Here is a 17,018-nt window from a genome sequence, read left to right as displayed (position 1 = left end):
CCCAGCAGCATTCCACAAGTGCAGGGCCTTCGGGGTGCTCAGCCTCCACCCTCCATTCTGTTTTGGCAGCTGAAGGGTGAATGTGGGGCCCTTCTCCTCGTCCTCCTTTTATAGAAATTCCACCATCAGGGACTTGCTCCCGTTGGGTGAAACTTTGCTCACTATGGGTCCCTTTGAAACCGCGGATCCAGGGATTTTTCTTCCAGCCACGTGCCTACTCTAAGAGTCCCGGCAACGCGGTGAAGTTCTTGAAAGGACCAGACATCCCCATAGTCCTTACAGGGACGCATCCATTTCCTGGAAATGGAAGCACTTCCTGCCTCTCCAAACTCTGGCTGGTGGCTGGGTGCAGTGGCTACGTCTGTCATCTCAGCACTTTGGGAGGCTGAGGTGGGAGGATCACTTGAGGCCAGGAATTGGAGACCAGCCTAGGAAACACGGTAAGAGTCCAGCTCTGCAAAAAAAATAAAAATAAAAATAAACAGATACACACACACACACACACACACACACACACCAAAAGAACAACAGAAAACATTAGCAAGGCATGGCATGCCTGTGGTCCCAGCTACTCAGGAGGCTGAGGTAGAAGGATTGGATTGCTTGAGCCCAGGCGGTCGAGGCTACAGTGAGCCGTGCAGGAGGTTGGGCAACAGTGAGCTGTGCTTGTTGACCAGGCTCCTCCAGCCTGGTCAACAGAGTGAGACCTTGTCTCAAAAACAAAACAAAAACAAAAACAAAAAGATCCTCCTCCCACCAAACTCTGCCCAGTGGCCTGACTACCAACATTCATATACAAGACAGGAGCAGGGTCAACTCCTTCCTATCAGTCACTCCTTAGTGAGAATCAGCTGGCCAAGGGGCCTCCTGCAGAGCTGATACGTGCTTGAATGCCGAGGGCCCACGGGGATGAGGTGTGGAAGCTTCCAGCTGGGACTCAAAACAGAGTTGCCAAGGGGAAGAGGAGTGGGCGATCCCAGCCCCTGTCATCAGCACTTTCACTTGGGCTGTCAGCTTTGATCTGCTTGCTTGTCCGTTTTGTCTGGGGCAGGGCCGGGTAGTTGTTTAGAGAAGAATTAGAGGTTAAAAGTCTCAGGCAAGTCATGTCAGGGGTTGGGAGCCGGTGCTGCTGTGGCAGCAGTACAGAGAAGAAAAAGATAAGCTCCTCAGCACCGCAAGAACCTCAGCCCTGAGGCCGGAGACACAGATCTGGCCCCTTGCAATCAAGTCATTTGCATCTGACCTGGGGTCAGGCCCCTCCATGCTGGAAGTCCCCTTTCTTATCTGCAAGTCAGAGGAGGGTGAGTTCACCAGGCTTTCAACAGGTACTTCGCCCGGCAGCGGGAAGCCGCGGAGCCCGATCGGGACCGAGGATCTCACCCCAAGCCCTGCGTTTGGGCTCCGGGGTCAGCTGAAAGTTCCCCTGGAATAAACACTTCGGGTCCAGCATGCCCCTCTCCCCACTCCCGCAACGATCTTCCGAATTCAGACGCAGCGAGGGCCCGCGAGCAGAGCGGGAGGTGGTCGGAGGCGGAGGAAGGGGAGATGGGCAGAGGGTGGGCGCAGGGACCCCCAGACAAGGCCTGGACGCGGGGCTGGAGGCGGAGGCGGAGGCTGGCGGGAGGCTAGGGGCAGCCCGCGGAGACACGCTTCTCGACAGCAGCGGCGGCTGGAGCCGGGAGGGGCGGAGGTTTGGGGAGGGGGAGGGAGCGCGGGGGAGGGGAGGGACGGACGGCGGCGGAGGTGGGGCCGGCGGGCTGGCGGGCGTGCAGCTGCCGCCGGCGTCGCGGGGCTCCAGGCTGCGGGGCGGACGTAGCGCCGAGCGATCCACCGCGGAGCCGCGCGAGGCCGCCCGAGCCCCGGCCCCGGCCCCGGCCCCGGTCCCAGCCCCAGCCCCAGCCCCGAGCCCCGAGCGAGCACCGCCGCCTCGCGCCGCGGGTACCCGGACGCGCCGCCACCGCCGGGAAGGCAGCCGGCGCCGGGCAAGTTGCGAGCGCGCCCCTCCGACCAGGAAAGTTTCCCCCCGGCCGCCGGCGGGAGTTGGCGCGGGGTTCGGCCGCCGCCGCTGGAAGGTATGGGGCTCCGCATCTCCGTGCCCTCCGCACGCCGCCGCTGCGTCTCCAGGGACCTGGGGACCCCCGCCCGCCGCCTCGGGGGTGCTGCTGGACGCGGCGGGGGAGTGGGGTGGAGTAGGGATCCCAGGACGGTCCCAGGAAGCCCAGCAACCAAGTTCCACTCAAACTAGCACGCGGGGGTTGGGGGGCCGGGGACGGTCTCGCCCCTTGCCTGCCCGGAGTCCGCCGAGGGCCGGGGGCTGCGCCGAGGGCCGGGGGCTGAGCCGAGGACAGGTGCAGAGCTGGTGGGTTCCCAACGCTCCGGGTGGGGGAGTGGGGGCTTCTGGAGAACGGCGCGGGGTGGCAGGTGTGGTTGCAAGGTTCGGGGTTTCGGCCAGGGCTGCGCCCGGAAAGGGGCTGCTCGCCACGCCACCCGGTAGGACAGGGAGGGACCAGGGACTGGGAGCGGCGGTGGGGGCCGGGAGGGCTGTGGGGCCCGGCAGCGGCACTGAGGGCGGGCTGCCTTTGGGGTCCCTGGCAGCGGGGCGGGGCGGGGCGAGGCGGGGCGGAGGCGCCACGCGTTCCTCCAGGACCCCCCCTTATTCCTTAGGTGTGTGCGGTTTGGGGAAGCGGAGACTCCATGGGGTGCTGGGTGGGTGGGAGGCTGGGGCATGTCCAGATTTAGGGGTAGGGTGCTCGGCTCGGGTGGGATCGCTCCGGCTCCGGGTCCTGCTGGAGTGAGGTGAGTGGGCTCCCGCCAGGGGGCGCACTGCCCCGGCCCTCGCCCGCAGGAAGCGCGTTCCGGCTCCTGTGAGGCAAGTGCGCCGACATCCTGGACGTAGGGACCACAGACACCCAACTTACGCGGGGTCCCGCCCCGAGGAGCCCGCCCTACACTAGCCAGACGGGGGAGCGGGACCAAGGGTGAGGCGAAGGGTTCACAGTTATAACTGCGCCGTGGGCTGGAAAGGCTGGAAGTCAGGATGTGATTTTTCTCGGGAAGGCTGGCAGGGCAAGTGGATGAGTAAGAAATTTACCCCCAGAAAAAGACGTAAGAAACTACAACTGCGAATTGGTGCAGAGAGAGTGGGTTGGGGAATTAACTTTTTGACGCTTCTTGGAGTTGCAGAAACCCAAACCCCAAAATGCATGCACCCTTTTTGTAAAAGTTGCATCTTTGTTCCCTGGATCTGGCCGAATCCCTGTCTGGTGAAGGCAGGTTGGGGGTCTTGGGGTATCCTCTCTCTGGGCACAAGTAAACTGGGAGGCACAGGGCAGGCGGTGGGGGATGGGGCCTTAAAGACTTCAGCAGTCCAGGCTGAAGTGTTAAATTTCTCAGCAGTCAACGAGCTCTGGCCCCGACCCTCATCCCCTGGGTCTGTGGTCTCTAGGCCACATTCGTCTGGTCATTTCACAATTATTGGTGGAAATCTGCCCTGGGTCCCAGTTATCTGGCCTCAGGGTCCCTGTATGTTGAGTCTGTGTGTCTGTGCCTTGGGAAGTCGACCGCTGCTGGCATCTCTGAGGAATGTCATCTTTGTCTTGTGTGGGGCTAACATTGAAGGGACACTGGAAGGACTATTGTCTCATCTTTCTCTCCAGTTCCCTCCCTCCTCCCATCACCCCAAGTGAGTGCAAAGGAGCAAATCATAGATTGTGCCATGGCCTCATTGTGGTTGGTAGAAGTTTTCATCTTTCTCTTGGCTGGTAACCTGTGCTCCTTGGGCAGCCCCCCTCGTGCTCCCATGTCCTTAATGTCCCTTACAAAGGTGGGGGAAATGGGGGTCCCTGAAAGAGATGAGGTTCCTTCGTTCAGTGTAGTCTGCCACATGTTTTTGTTGGATGCTACCGAAATGCTCCAGGACAAAGTTGCTGTAAAGACAGATCAGCATGATTTTTATTTTGAATAGAAGAGGAGGAGGAGAGAGGAGAGAAAGGAAAGGGTGGAGAAGCCTGCTGTCTCTGGATAGGTCTTTAAGACATTCCAGGGGGCTGGAAAACAAAAGAAGTTTTTTTTGTTGTGTTTTGCTTTTAGTGACTCTTGTTTTTCTGTGGAGGGAAGCCTGCATGGACCAGCCCTGCCTGGGAACCTGCCTGGGAGCATGGGGCCCCTAGAAGGCCAGCGTTTCCCGTGTTCTGTCCCTCCCCTCTTCTCCCCACCCCCACCCCACTTTTCCTGAATTGGAGAGGGAATTGAAGCTCCCCAAGGGCTACTAAAGTCTGTGTTTGGGCTTAAAGTATCTTGTGTGGGTTCAGTCTTCTCCCAGGCAAACTCCAAGATCTCTGATTTAGCAACATTTCAAGTCTTGGGCACTCTGTTTCCTTGTCTCCCTTGTGCCCAAACCCATTCAAACAGCCAGTATATGTGGTGCTTTTACCCAACCCTAGGCTGAAATGGTAGCACATCATTGAAGGCTCCAGGACACTTTCTAGAAGCGGAAGTTAGTTAGGTTTAGAATACCTTGGGGTTGGGTTTAGGACACCTTGGGCTGAGTCCAGGAGGGAACCCTCTGCCCTTTAAAAAATGAGATTTTAATGGTCTGAGGGGTGTGTTGGAGGGCAGGGTGCTGGATAGGGACACGGGATTAATTGAAGGATGTGTGGGAGGGGGTGCCAGGAAGAGGGAAAATAGCAGATTTGAAATCTAGCTCTTCTGAGTCATCCGTGTGGCCTTGGGCAAGTTATTTCCCCTCTTGAGCCTGCTTCTTCAGTCTGTAAAATGAGTATGTTGGCTGAGGAGATTCTGAGCCATCTTGCAACTTAGAGCAGGAGAGTCTAACCTTTTAGGGGGCTGGGCAGCCCTGCTCCATTCCTTCCGCCTTCCATTCAGTGGAAGGTGCCTCTCCGGGCTGGCTTGCCTCTCTCTGCCCGCCTGTACACAGCAAAATCCTGCGTTGAGTGAATGCAGCAGATTCAGAAACCAGCTCCTGTCATCAGAGCTGAAGGACAAAGTGCCCAGCAGTTTTGGGGAGAGAGGGGACTGTCTGTAACCAGTCCCTGCTGGGATCCCCACGTTAGTCTGCAGGCTCGCTCCCCACTCTTCCTTGGGAAGAGCCCTTTCAGTTCCTGGGCTGCAGGTTTTAGGGACCTCTCCCTTTCAGGAGGGCTGCTCTTCTGGCCTATTTCATCAGCCATTGAGAGGGAAAATCAGGAACATGTGTTCATGCTTAGCTGGGGTGCAGCACAGGGAGGGGGCCTTGGAAACCAGCACTCTGGTCCCACCGAGCAGATGACACCCATTGATCAGGCATTTCTACCACCTGATGCCATTGAGCAAATGCACCAGCTTGGGCTCCTCCTGCCACCCGGGCTGGCACCTTGGACCTGCAGTAGCGCTCCATCTGAGGGAGTGGGGGTGGATCATGAAACACTTTTTTTTTTTTTTTTTTTTTTGAGACAGAGTCTTGCTCTGTTGCCCAGGCTGGAGTGCAGTGGCGCAATCTCGGCTCACTGCATCCCTCCGCCTCCTGGGTTCAAGTGATTCTCCTGCCTCAGCCTCCCCAGTAGCTGGGATTACAGGTGTGTGCCACCACGCCCGGCTAATTTTTTTTGTATTTTTAGTAGAGACGGGTTTCACCATGTTGGTCAGGCTGGTCTCGAACTCCTGACCTCGTGATTCGCCTGCCTTGGCCTCCCAAAGTGCTGAGATTACAGGTGTGAGCCACCGCACCTGGCATTTGAAACACTTTTTATAAAGAATGGGAGAGTAAGATGGTGAGCCTGTGTTTGCAGTTGGCAGGGCTGGTCTTTCATCTGGGTACTTGTTGTCTTGAGATCCAGCTCTTGCCCCTGGTCTGCACCCAAGACTGCTGGCTTAATTCGTGAATTCAACAACTGGGAGAGGAGCAAAAACGTGTTCACTGGTGGTGGGCAAGTGTGTACAAAAGGCAACGGGATGGAGCAGAAAGGTAGCTGAACCAGGCACTGGGAGACTTGTGTTCTAGCCCTGATACTGTTACAGATGGAGCGATGTGGCCTTGTGTGAGTCACAGCCCCTCTCTGAGCCTCGGTTTCTCTATTTCTTTTGAGGCAGCAGTGCGTGGTGGTTAAACTGCCTGGATTTGCCTGTTGGCTTTATCCTTCATATCAGTTGTGTGACCTTAGACCATTCAACCCCTGGTGCCTCCATCTCCTGATTTGTAAAATGGAACTAGTAATACCCCATCAGATTGTTGTGGATAGTCTTTGAGATAAAACTAGTAAAACGTTTAGCATAATGCCTGGCATATAGTAAGTGATCAATAAGTATTCACTGTCATCATCATTGTCATGATTATCATTATTACTATTATTGTGAAATGGGAGGGATTAACTTTGGTCCTTTCTAGTTTTATGGGGCCTGGATTATGTGTGTGTGTGTGTGTGTGTGTGTGAGAGAGAGAGAGAGAGAGAGAGAGAGAATCTGTCTTTGGGGTAGAAGGCAAGGGTGAATAAGTTGCTTTTTTGGTTCTTTCCTTCCTTTCTTTGCCTCATTGAGGGACTCCTGAATCTTGTGACTATGCTCATGGTAGCCCCGTCCCCATGGCAAGAAGCCCAATTTGACGTCACTGACAATATCCTGGCTCCTGGCAGTTGAGGGATGATATTTCATCAGCTAGCATTTGCCCGTCCTTTCCCTTCCACCCTTTGTTTCCCACCCTTCACCATGGTATGAAAACCATATGTGCAGATAATGTGTTTAAGCTGATCAGCCTCTCCCAGAGTCACCCAAATAAAAGGCCATCTTCCTAGAAGACACTTTCGACTTTAAGATAAATAATCTGGTTCTTCTGTTGTGTTGCTTTATGTCTGGCTGGCCCTGAATCCCTTTTTGTGTTCTGCCCATGGTCTGCTCCAAGGACGTGGGCTGGGCCAGGTCTGTGGTCTAAAGCTTTGGACCTTATTGGCCATGCTGGCTGGGGCAGCCTCTTCCAGCAGCTTGGGAGGGGACAGGCCAGGCTGGGCCTCTGCCTCATCTTGTTCCAGCACGGCTGCTGCTCTGAGATACCGCAGAGATGATTATCATGGGGGCAGACACTTGGGGAATGCTGCCGTCCGCCAGGAGCTTGACAATGCTTCATCCTGTCTCCGCCTACAAGGATGGTTTAGATACTGCCCCCATTCTGTAGATTAGAGAGTGAAGGCTCAGGAAGAATTCAGAGTAAGTGGTGGGATTGGGATTTGATCCTCGGTTGATCTGATTCTCTTATCCTGTGTGCTAAACCACTATATTATATTTCCTCTTGTATCAAAACCTCCTGTGAGCCGAAAAGCCCCAGGAATAATATCTGTTAGACTGAATCAAGCCCCCTCCTCCCCGCCTTTGATCATCTTCCAGGCTCAGAGCACCTTATGAGATTCCGTTTTTGTCCCGCATGGATTACTCAGGCATCTTGGGGACAGTGATGAGTAAGAGTTTTTTGGGACACGGCTGCTTATGGAGGCGTTAGAGGGGGGAATGATCTTATTAAACAACAAAAGGTTGTAATGGAAAGAGGATGCATATTGGAGTCACGGATCTGAAATTTGAATCCCGATTCTGCAGTTTACCGGCTGTGTGGCCTTGGCTTCCTTATCTGTGAAAATCAGAATAACAGCAACCACAGATGACTCTAAAATCTCGGTGGCTTAACAAAACGATTAACTCCTGATCGCATTACCTGTCTAACATGGGTCCTTGTTCCTCACAGTCACTCAGGGGGCCCAGGCTCCAAAGATGATGACTCCACCATCTTTGTAACTGCCCCTTCTAAAGTGTGTGGCATCGAAAGTTACTGCAGATGAGGAAGAGGGAGAAGGGAAAGGCACACTAATACTCAACTGCTTTGGCCAGGAGGTGACACACATCACTTCACCTCCAGCACCTTGGTCAGAACTGTCATCTGGCACCAAACCAGCCCCCAGGGAGGCTGAGAATGTAAGGAAGTACATGGATATTTGATGAGCACTAAGTCTCTGCATTTACATTTACCCTAGTAGAGTGCTTTAAGGATCAATTGAGATGATGCATTTAAAGCTTCTAGTATAGACCTGGTATGTTGTTGGTTGTTAACACATAGAAGCTTCCTTTCCCTAATAATCCCTGATGTGCATTGTTCTTTATAGACTACAGACTGTGTATATTGAAATTGTTTCTGGGCAGATCATATTGTGCCTATAACATACCAGAGGGAGGTGAGTCCATGCATGGCAAGGGCACTATAAGCCAGGCCCTGAATCTTCAGCCCAGTTCTCCCATGACTTACTGAAATTTACTGCTCTGAGAACTTTTTCCAGCATGTCTCCTAGGATCTTTCAGAACCCACTTCTGCTCCTGTCTCCTCCCCCCATTCTTCAATAGGGTGGAGTATCTGTATTCATTTTATGGATGGTGAGGAGGGGAGGTTGCAGGAACTATCTGGAAACTAAGGGAGAAGGGCCTGGCCATGAGGTGAGACAAGCCAGAGTCTTAGGTATTCATAGGGAGAGCCATAAGAATTTGGGCCCCACATTTGGGCCGCTTTGGGAATTGCTGTGCAGCCAAGCTTTGGGGTACCCCCTCCAAGGCACACCTGGTGCTGCTACCTGCAGCTCCCATCCACCTACGTACCTCCATGCTGGCCCATTGTGTCCTTGTGAGAGTGGGCAGGGAAGTGGAGGGTCCTGCTATAGTTTGGTTTGTTTGACCCTCCAAATCTCATGTTGAAATTGGATCCCCACTGTTGGAGGTTGGGGGGGTGTTTGGGTCATGGGGGTGGATCCCTCCTGAGTGGCCTGGTGCCCTTCTTCAAGGGAGTTCTCATGCTGTCAGTTCCCAGGAGAGCTGATTGTTAAAGAGCCTGGCTCCTCCCTCCCCTCTCTCTTGCTTCACCTCTCACCCCGTGATCTCTGCACATGCCAGCTCCCCTTCACCTTCTGCCCTGAGTGGAAGCAGCCTGAGGCCCTCTCCAGAAGCACATGCTGGCACCATGCTTCGTGTACCACCTGCAGAACCATGAGCCAAACAAACCCTTTTCCTCTATAAATTACCCAGCCTTGCATATTCCTTTATAGGAACACACACGGACTAAGATGGGGCCCTAGGAGGCTTTCCAGGTCTGCTTTTCTGTGGACAGTAAGATGTCCAGACCTAGGTTCAAATCCTGACTGCTCTACTTAACACTTGTTCATCTCTCTCGCCTGTCTCAGTTTTCTCCTCCGCAAAATCGCAAGAATATGGGAAAGCTAAAAAGCGAGTCAAGTGCCTGGCACGTAGTAGGTGTCGTGTTTGCACCTCTTCTCTCCCTCTTCTCTCCCCCTTGAGTAAGAGGAAGAGCTGCCCTTGGCAAGGGAACAGTGAGTGCCTGGGGAGGTGCTGGAAGTGGGCACATGTGCTTGGACTCCTGGTCCTTAGAAGGAGAGGCACCCACTTCCCTTCCCAGCAGCCTTGGGCTGGACTCTTGTGTTGAACTAATATGGCTTCCATTTGAAACGGGAGAAGAATTTGGAGCCCTGGGTCTTGGATGTAGGCCCATCTTTTCATGTCTAACTCCCACAGCGGGTGCAGGGCTGGGGGTGCTGCTGAGAGAGGCTCCTCTACCCTGCCCTGTGTTGCTGCCTTTCCTTCTGGGGGGACAGATTGCAGCGTGCTCTAATGGGCCAAGTGCACTGGGCCACCTGCTGCCTGACATTTAGGGCTCCCCCAGTAGGGCAGGCCCGGGGAACTTGCTCATTGGCTGGTGTCTTAGCCCTTGGGGAATGAGGCATTTCTCCAGTCCAAACAGAAACACCGCCCCCCATGGTCCCGGTGGAGAAGAGCTGGGCAGGTTGGACCCGGGGAGTGGAGGGGCCTGTGGTTAGGAAGAGGATGGTCTCTCAAGACAGGATTCTGAGATGCGCATTCTTCTCCTGAGCATAGTGGACACTTGTTCCTGGGGTCACTGAAGAGTGTAGCCTTCCCCTGCAGCTGGATTTATGCTGACTCAGGCACGGAGGCCAGGGATGGCTGTGACTGTGGCACCTTGGGGCCCTCAGGCACCTCACTCACTCCTGCATCCAGACCTTAGCTTCTGTGGTGCAGGGGCAGCAGCTCTGAGGCAGCTCCATAGCCCTTTGAGGCGGCTTATTGGTTTCCTGCGGCAGCCGTGACAGCACCATAAACTAGGTGGCTTAAAACAACAGAAACTTATTCTCACAGTTCTGGAAGCTAAAAGCCTGCAGTCAAGGTGTTGGCAGGAACATGCTCTGCCTGAGGGCTCTAGGGAAAGGTCCTCTTTGCCTCTTCCCAGCTTCTGGTGGTTACTGGCAACCCTCTGTGTTCTTTGGCTGGTAGATGCCTCCCTCCATCATTGCATGACATTCTTCCTGTGTGTCTGCCTCTCCTTTTCTTATAGGGACACCAGTCATGTTGGATTAGGACCCACCGTAATGACCTCCTCTTAACCTGATTACATCTGCGAAGTTCCTGACAGCCAGGGGTTAGGCTGTCAACATATCTTTTTGGGGTACACAGATCAACCGATAGAGATGGTAGTAGTATTGTTCTATTTACAGTCAAAGAAGTCAGTGCAAAAAGGTTATGTAATTTGCCCAAGTTCATACACCTGTACAACTAGTAAGTATTGGTAAATTACTCTCTATACATTTCATTCCTCTTACTATTACAGTAGGTTTGTACACCTACCTCATAGCCTAGTCCTGAGCATCAAAGGAGGTGAATGTCTGTGTCAAAACGCACTCTGTCCACAGCTAAGTGTTTGCCGGTTGTGTTATTCATCTCTGCTGCCTGGATGGGATGCCTCCCAGGAACCATCAGCATATAGAAATTACAACCAGCTGGAGCTAGAATGTTTTCTAGAAATAATTGCTTGAGTTGACTGAATGAAAGGCACCATGTACATTCTTTCAGCTCGCCTTTCTGGAGTTGCCTGCCAGCTCCGTCTCCTCGCAAGTTGAGAATATCAGTTGAGATGGATTTTTCTTGCTTGGTGTTTTTGCTGGGTTCCATTTTAGCACCAGAAGTCATGGTGACTTTTGCAATTTGGGCTTCTCTCCCCAGGAGAGTATCTGGGCATCTGAATAGGGAGAGTCCCTGGGAGGCTCAGGAGATGACTCTCAGCTCCGAGCCCTTCTCTCCGGGCTCGGGAGGGTCTGGGGGTTTAGCTGTGGAGGCTGGAGGACTCTGATATGCAGCCTCATCTGGGTGCAAGGAAGCAGGGGAGGCAACCTGCTGTGGAGGGTTAGGATACATTCTGAACGCAGCACCTGGGTTCAAATGCCAGTTCAGCCTCACACTATGACCTTTGTTTGATCTTTGACAAATCACTTAAGTTCTCTCTGACTCCATTTTAACTCATAGGTTTGATTAAAATGCATAAATTTATCTCTTGGGATGGAATGTGGTACATGAAAAGTATTCAATGAATGTTAGGATTACTTTAAATATTTTATTTGTCATCTGTTTTCCTCCATAGAATGAGGGCGGAGATGTTTCTGTTTGGTTTTCCATGGAGCCTGCAGCATGGAGCTCACTGCCTGGGGTTGAACAGATGTTCACATGCTGAATGAATGAGGAAATGAATGATTGAATGGGTAGATTCTTAGCTATAGCTTCTTTGGGATTCCATCCCTCCTTGCTATGTACCAAGGCCTCTGCCCCTAAGCCCCTCTTATGTGGGGGCATGGGGAGGCCATAGCACCAAAGCCCAAAGGGAGCCGTAGAATGCCATGAAAATGCTCAGGGCATCCAGGACAGAAAGGCCACCTCATGGACGCAAAGGACAAGTTGGGTTGGGGGATGAGGAGAAGCTGAGAAGGGGGTCTGGGAAGATTGTGATCACCGTAGGAAGCAGGTCGTGGTGGCTGAGTGGGAAGATCACATTCAGAATGTGGGGTTTCTCCCATGACACAGCCACCAGAGGCACTCCCCGACGTCTCCAGCACACCAGAAAGGCCTGCCCTTCTCCAGTGTGATAAATCAATAGGCATACCTCATTTTAGGGAGCCTGATCTATGAAAATGCCAGCTGGATTCAAAAGTCTGCATTCAGCCAGGCGCGGTGGCTCACGCTTGTAATCCCAGCACTTTGGGAGGCCGAGGAGGGCGGATCACGAGGTCAGGAGATCGAGACCACGGTGAAACCCCGTCTCTACTAAAAATACAAAAAAAAATTAGCCGGGCGTGGTGGCGGGTGCCTGTAGTCCCAGCTACTCGGAGAGGCTGAGGCAGGAGAATGGCGTGAACCCGGGAGACGGAGCTTGCAGTGAGCCGAGATCGCGCCACTGCACTCCAGCCTGGGCAACAGAGCGAGACTCCGTCTCAAAAAAAAAAAAAAAAAAAAAAAGTCTGCATTCAATTTATAGACAAGTTAACTCTAAGGTTCCCTCTGCTTCCTTCTGCCTTAAAAAGCAATACAGAAGTTCAGCTTACACACTTTGTTAGGAAAACATCTGTTGTGTAATGTGGTCGTGTTAGCCGCCTTGCTTAAAACCCTTCGATGGATTCTCCGTTGTGTTCAAAAGGCTTTCATGTGGCCTCTGCCCCCTCCCCACCCAAGCCTCACACCCTCTTCTCCAGCCCATCTGCCGCTTGTTTTCTTCTCTTGCCTCTACCTTCATGGACCAATCTTTGTGATCTTCCTCCCCTGGACTGCTTTTTCCTCCCTCTTTAGTTACGTGACTCCTCCTCATCCTTTGGATCCCAGCCCCCGCATTACCTCCTCCAGGAAGTCCTCCTTGACTTCCTAATGGGCCAAATTTCCTATCTGTAGGCTCAGATGGCTCCACAGTCCTCTCCTTAGTGGTGTTTAGTCACTCCTGGATGATTGTTGACTTCTCTGTGTAATTTTTTTTTTTAACATTTATTTCCTCCACTTTGGTGTAAGCCCAGGAAGGCAGGGGCAGTGCCTGTCTGTTCATCCTTGTATCCCAGGCACCTGGTAGGGTCTCAGAAGGTGCCTGAGAAATCCTCCTGCCTTCTCTCCATTTTCTCCTCTGCAAGCCAGTCTCTTAGGTTGTTCTGGTGGTTACTGGTAATCCGACGTGTTCTTTGGCTTGTAGATGATCACAGCTAATATGTGTTGATTACTTGCAGGGTGCCAGGCCCTCACAAATCAGATCTCATCCACCAATAGAAGAGCTTTTTAACAGTGGGAATGCTGGAGCCCCCCTGGCTGGAGCCCCCCTGGCTGGAGCCCCAGCTTTATCACGTACATTCTCTGCAGCCTTGGACAAGCTGCTCAACCTCTCTGTGCCTCATTTTCCCATCATAAAATGTGACTAAATATAACACATAACTTATGAGTTGTGAGGATTATATAAATTAATTCACGTAATATTTGTTTCTCCAGTTTTGGAGGCTGGAAGTCCATGACCATGGTGTTGGCAGGTTCGGTTCCTTCTGATGTCTCTCTCCTTGGCTTGCAGATGGCCACTTTCTCACCGTGTCCTCACACAGCCTTTCCCTGGTGTCTCCTGTGTGTCCAGAGCTTCTCTTCTAAGAATACCAGTCAGATTGGATTAGGACCCTTAAGGCCTCATTGTAACTTAATTACCAAAACATTCATATTCCAAAGTGCTAGGGGTTAGGGCTTAAATATGAGTGTGCAGGAAGCACAATTCAGCCGCTAACATCTTCTAATTCAGTACTTTATCCCCATTTTATGGTTAAGAAAACCAGGGCACAGACAGGTTAAGTCACTTGCCCAAGGTCACACAGCTGCTCAACAAGTATAGGAGGGTAAAACCCAGGTAGTCCGAACCTGGAGCCCGCACTCCACCACCAGACGGTCTGTTTCCTGGCTCTGCTCCTCTGCGGATCCTCACAGTCTTCCCTTTTGGAGCTGGTTTGTTTCTTAACAGCAGGGTGGGGAGGCAATCAGGATCCAGGGGTCTTGGTGACTTCTCTCCTGGCCCATTGCTCCCATCCAGCCTTGAATCCCTCGTTTGGTGGCAGCTGCCAAAACTACGAGGGAATGGGGACCTTTACTTCTGCACCTAGGCTGTGAGGGAGGTGGGAAGATAGTCAAAGATCCCAGGAAGTGAGGGGGGTTTCTTGATTCCAGGGTTTCCCTGTCTCCATATCTTTTTTTTGGATTTTCCAGGAGTTATCTGCTCTTCGAAAATAATCATGTCTGGCTGGGCGCTGTGGCTCATGCCTGTTAATCCCAGCACTTTGGGAGGCTGAGGTGGGCAGATCACTTGAGGTTAGGAGCTCGAGACCATGCTGATTAACATGGTGAAACCCTGTCTCTACTAAAAATAGAAAAAATTAGCCGAGCCTCATGGCGGGCGCCTATAATCCCAGCTACTCGGGAGGCTGAGGCAGGAGAATCACTTGAACCCGGGAGGCAGAGGTTGTAGTGAGCTGAAATTACGCCAATGCTTTCCAGCCTGGGCCACAGAGCCAGGCGAGACTCCGTCTCGAAAAGAAAATCATCACGTCTTCCTGGTAAAAGACTTAGGAAAAAATAAAGAGTAACATAGCAAGAGAATATGGAAATAAAACCAAAGCATATTCAATGGAAGGTCACTCTCAGTCTTACACCAGTCTCTGTGCCCAGAGATAGCCCTGGGCTGCTCCTAGGGGTTTCCAGCCTGCCTTTAGGCCAAGAGATTGAAGCTGGTGCTTGAGATTGGAGGAACCGGAGGGAACAGCTATTTACCGAAGCCATGGAGGTTCTCCTGGGTGGACCACGGGATATGGGAGAGGCACGTCCTTTTGGGATGGGTGCCTGGCATGCCACTGCGTGGCCAGCCGTGATGCAGTCATTCCCGACTGGTGGATTGAGCTGCTTGTCTCATGCACACCCCTTTCCTGTTGTCCCACCAAACGGACAATCTGCAGAGACACATATGGTAGGGTGGCCACTGCGTCAATGGCCTATTCTCTTTGTCATGGTTGCCTGGCCCTCTCCGATCTCTTCCCGCCCCTTGCCTATCCCAGCTTGGTCCCCGCAAATGTCATCTTGGCCTTTTCATCTCTTGGGGTGCAGGGGCCTGAGCTAGGTGGGGTTTGGGAAAGAGCCCTTGGGACCCTTTGGGGAGGATGTGTGACCGGGAGACCCATGGGTCAGGACAGAGGGCATCTCTACCTTCCTCCATTGTGCGATGAGGGTGTCGGTTGGCAGATCAAAGGGCTTTTTGTTGTTTTATTTTCCTTTCCAGAGCCTTCTTGCTGGGAAAGCAGGCTGTACAACCAAGGGAACAGCTGCCACCGGTGTGTCCTGTGAGAGGGCAGGGCCAGCCAGGGGCGTGGGGCACCTGGTGCTGCTGAGGGACTGGGACTAGGCCACAGGTGGGAGCTTTCCCTGGGGGACTCTGCACCTAGAAGCTGACGGGGACGTAGTGGCCGAGCTCAGAGGCTGTGGGCCCTCAGCAAGACAGGGACACCTGGAAATGCCAAGTATTAGCAAAGAATTGGGGGAGTTGCCCCACAACCCCACCCTAGCCTGTGAATTTCTGTCTTCCACGGTTCCTCAAATGGAGTGATGGAGGGAGCACTGGACTGGGAGTCCAGAAAGCCTGATCTTTAAGTCCAGTCTTGGTTTGGTTCTAACAAACTCTCATGTTCCCTCTGGACTTCTGTTTTGAGACGGAGTCTCTCTCTGTCGCCTAGGCTGGAGTGCAGTGTCGAGATCTCGGCTCACTGCGACTTCCACCTTCCAGGTTCAAGCAATTCTCCTGTCCCAGTCTCCCAAGTAGCTGTGACTATAGACATGCACCACCACACCCGGCTAATTTTTTTGTATTTTTAGTAGAGACGAGGTTTTGCCATCCCTGTGGATTTCTGATATCCCATCCGCATCACGGGAGTGGGGCTGCTTGTTCTCCTTTTAACTCCAGAGCCTCTGGGTCTCCCCTGAGAGTCTTGAACGGGGAACATGACCTCGGAGCCTCGCGTTCCCTGGAGAAAAGCTCTCAGGAAGCCGAGGCGTGGTTGTTGATGGAAGTGGGGATGTTGTTTAAATAAATTAAGAGCCAAAGAGGACAATCCATGGCATTCTTTTCAAGAGCTGGGATGACATGCATAACATTTCCTCCCTTTCATTTGATAATTTTTCCTTCTCAAAGCAGTTTAATGAAAGAAAAGTGTCTAAAGATTGGCTGCACAATGAGCTCAAATAAAAATATTCTTTTAAAAAGGTGGTTGCTATGTAATCGAATTTAAATAATGAGCAATTTTTGTTTCTTCGTAGTCTAGCCACTCACAAAGGTCTATTCAAACCTGTCTCAGACGTGTATATGTGTGTGTGTGTGTGTGTGTGTGTGTGTGTAAAGAAAAATGACCTTACTGATAGAATCTTTTTGGAAACAAGATAATGATGATGATAATGTAGTTTAAGTTGTGTGTGTCTCCTGGTGAGACATACAGGATTAACATGAAACGCGCTGCTAGAAGGAAGTTCTGAAGGCAGCTGTAGAGTCCTCCTGGCATTTGAATGGGTGCTGTGAGCAAGAGAGGCGAATTCTAGTTTTGGAGTCCCAGGGATCTGGGTTCAAATCCTGGGTCGGCCCCTACCAGCCACATGACCTTTGGCAAGTTATTTATTCCCTCTGAACCTTAGTTTCCTCATCTAGAAAAAGGGACAGCAAAAACAAGATCAAGTGCCTAGCCTGGTGCTGGGCATGGGGGCAACCTGCCAGATTGGCCTCTCCCCTCCCCTCTGCACCCTTCTCCTTCCTCTCCTCTCTGTGCTCTCTCCCCACTCCCTTCCCTTTTTTTCCTTTTCCTCTCCGGAAACAGCAGAGTTTTTCCATATACACACCAGACTCATATACGTTATAGCTCATTCAATGCCCAGCAATCCAACTGGAGTGGGATTTTTATCTCCATTTTACAGAATGGAGACCTGAGGTGCTGCAGCTGTGGAACTGGGTAGATCACCCAGCAGGTGGAGGGGGTGTGAGAAACTGGAAATATTTGTCTGAAGCATAGCAAGGCCTGGCCTTTTCCGTTGTATGGAAATTTTTGCCTGGGAGGTATGTGGAATGCAGAAAGGGTCCTTGGTGTTGCTTCTTGTAGCCTGCC

At 52.4% G+C, this 17,018-nt stretch overlaps 1 protein-coding gene across 1 annotated transcript in view; it reads left to right on the top strand.

The window, feature by feature from the left end:
* Positions 1-1,775: 1,775 nt before the first annotated feature.
* Positions 1,776-17,018, top strand: part of TSPAN18 (tetraspanin 18) — a 204,336-nt gene continuing 189,093 nt past the window's right edge. The window contains exon 1 of the mRNA XM_058446506.1: positions 1,776-2,072. The gene's annotated coding sequence lies outside the window, so the exon portion shown is untranslated. The remainder of the gene's footprint in view (positions 2,073-17,018) is intronic.

The sequence above is a fragment of the Hylobates moloch genome, unplaced genomic scaffold (assembly GCF_009828535.3).
Source record: "Hylobates moloch isolate HMO894 unplaced genomic scaffold, HMol_V3 SCAFFOLD_11, whole genome shotgun sequence".
Lineage (NCBI taxonomy): Eukaryota > Metazoa > Chordata > Mammalia > Primates > Hylobatidae > Hylobates > Hylobates moloch.
The sequence above is the reverse complement of the archived record's forward strand: the minus strand, read 5'-3'. Positions and strand labels throughout refer to the sequence as shown.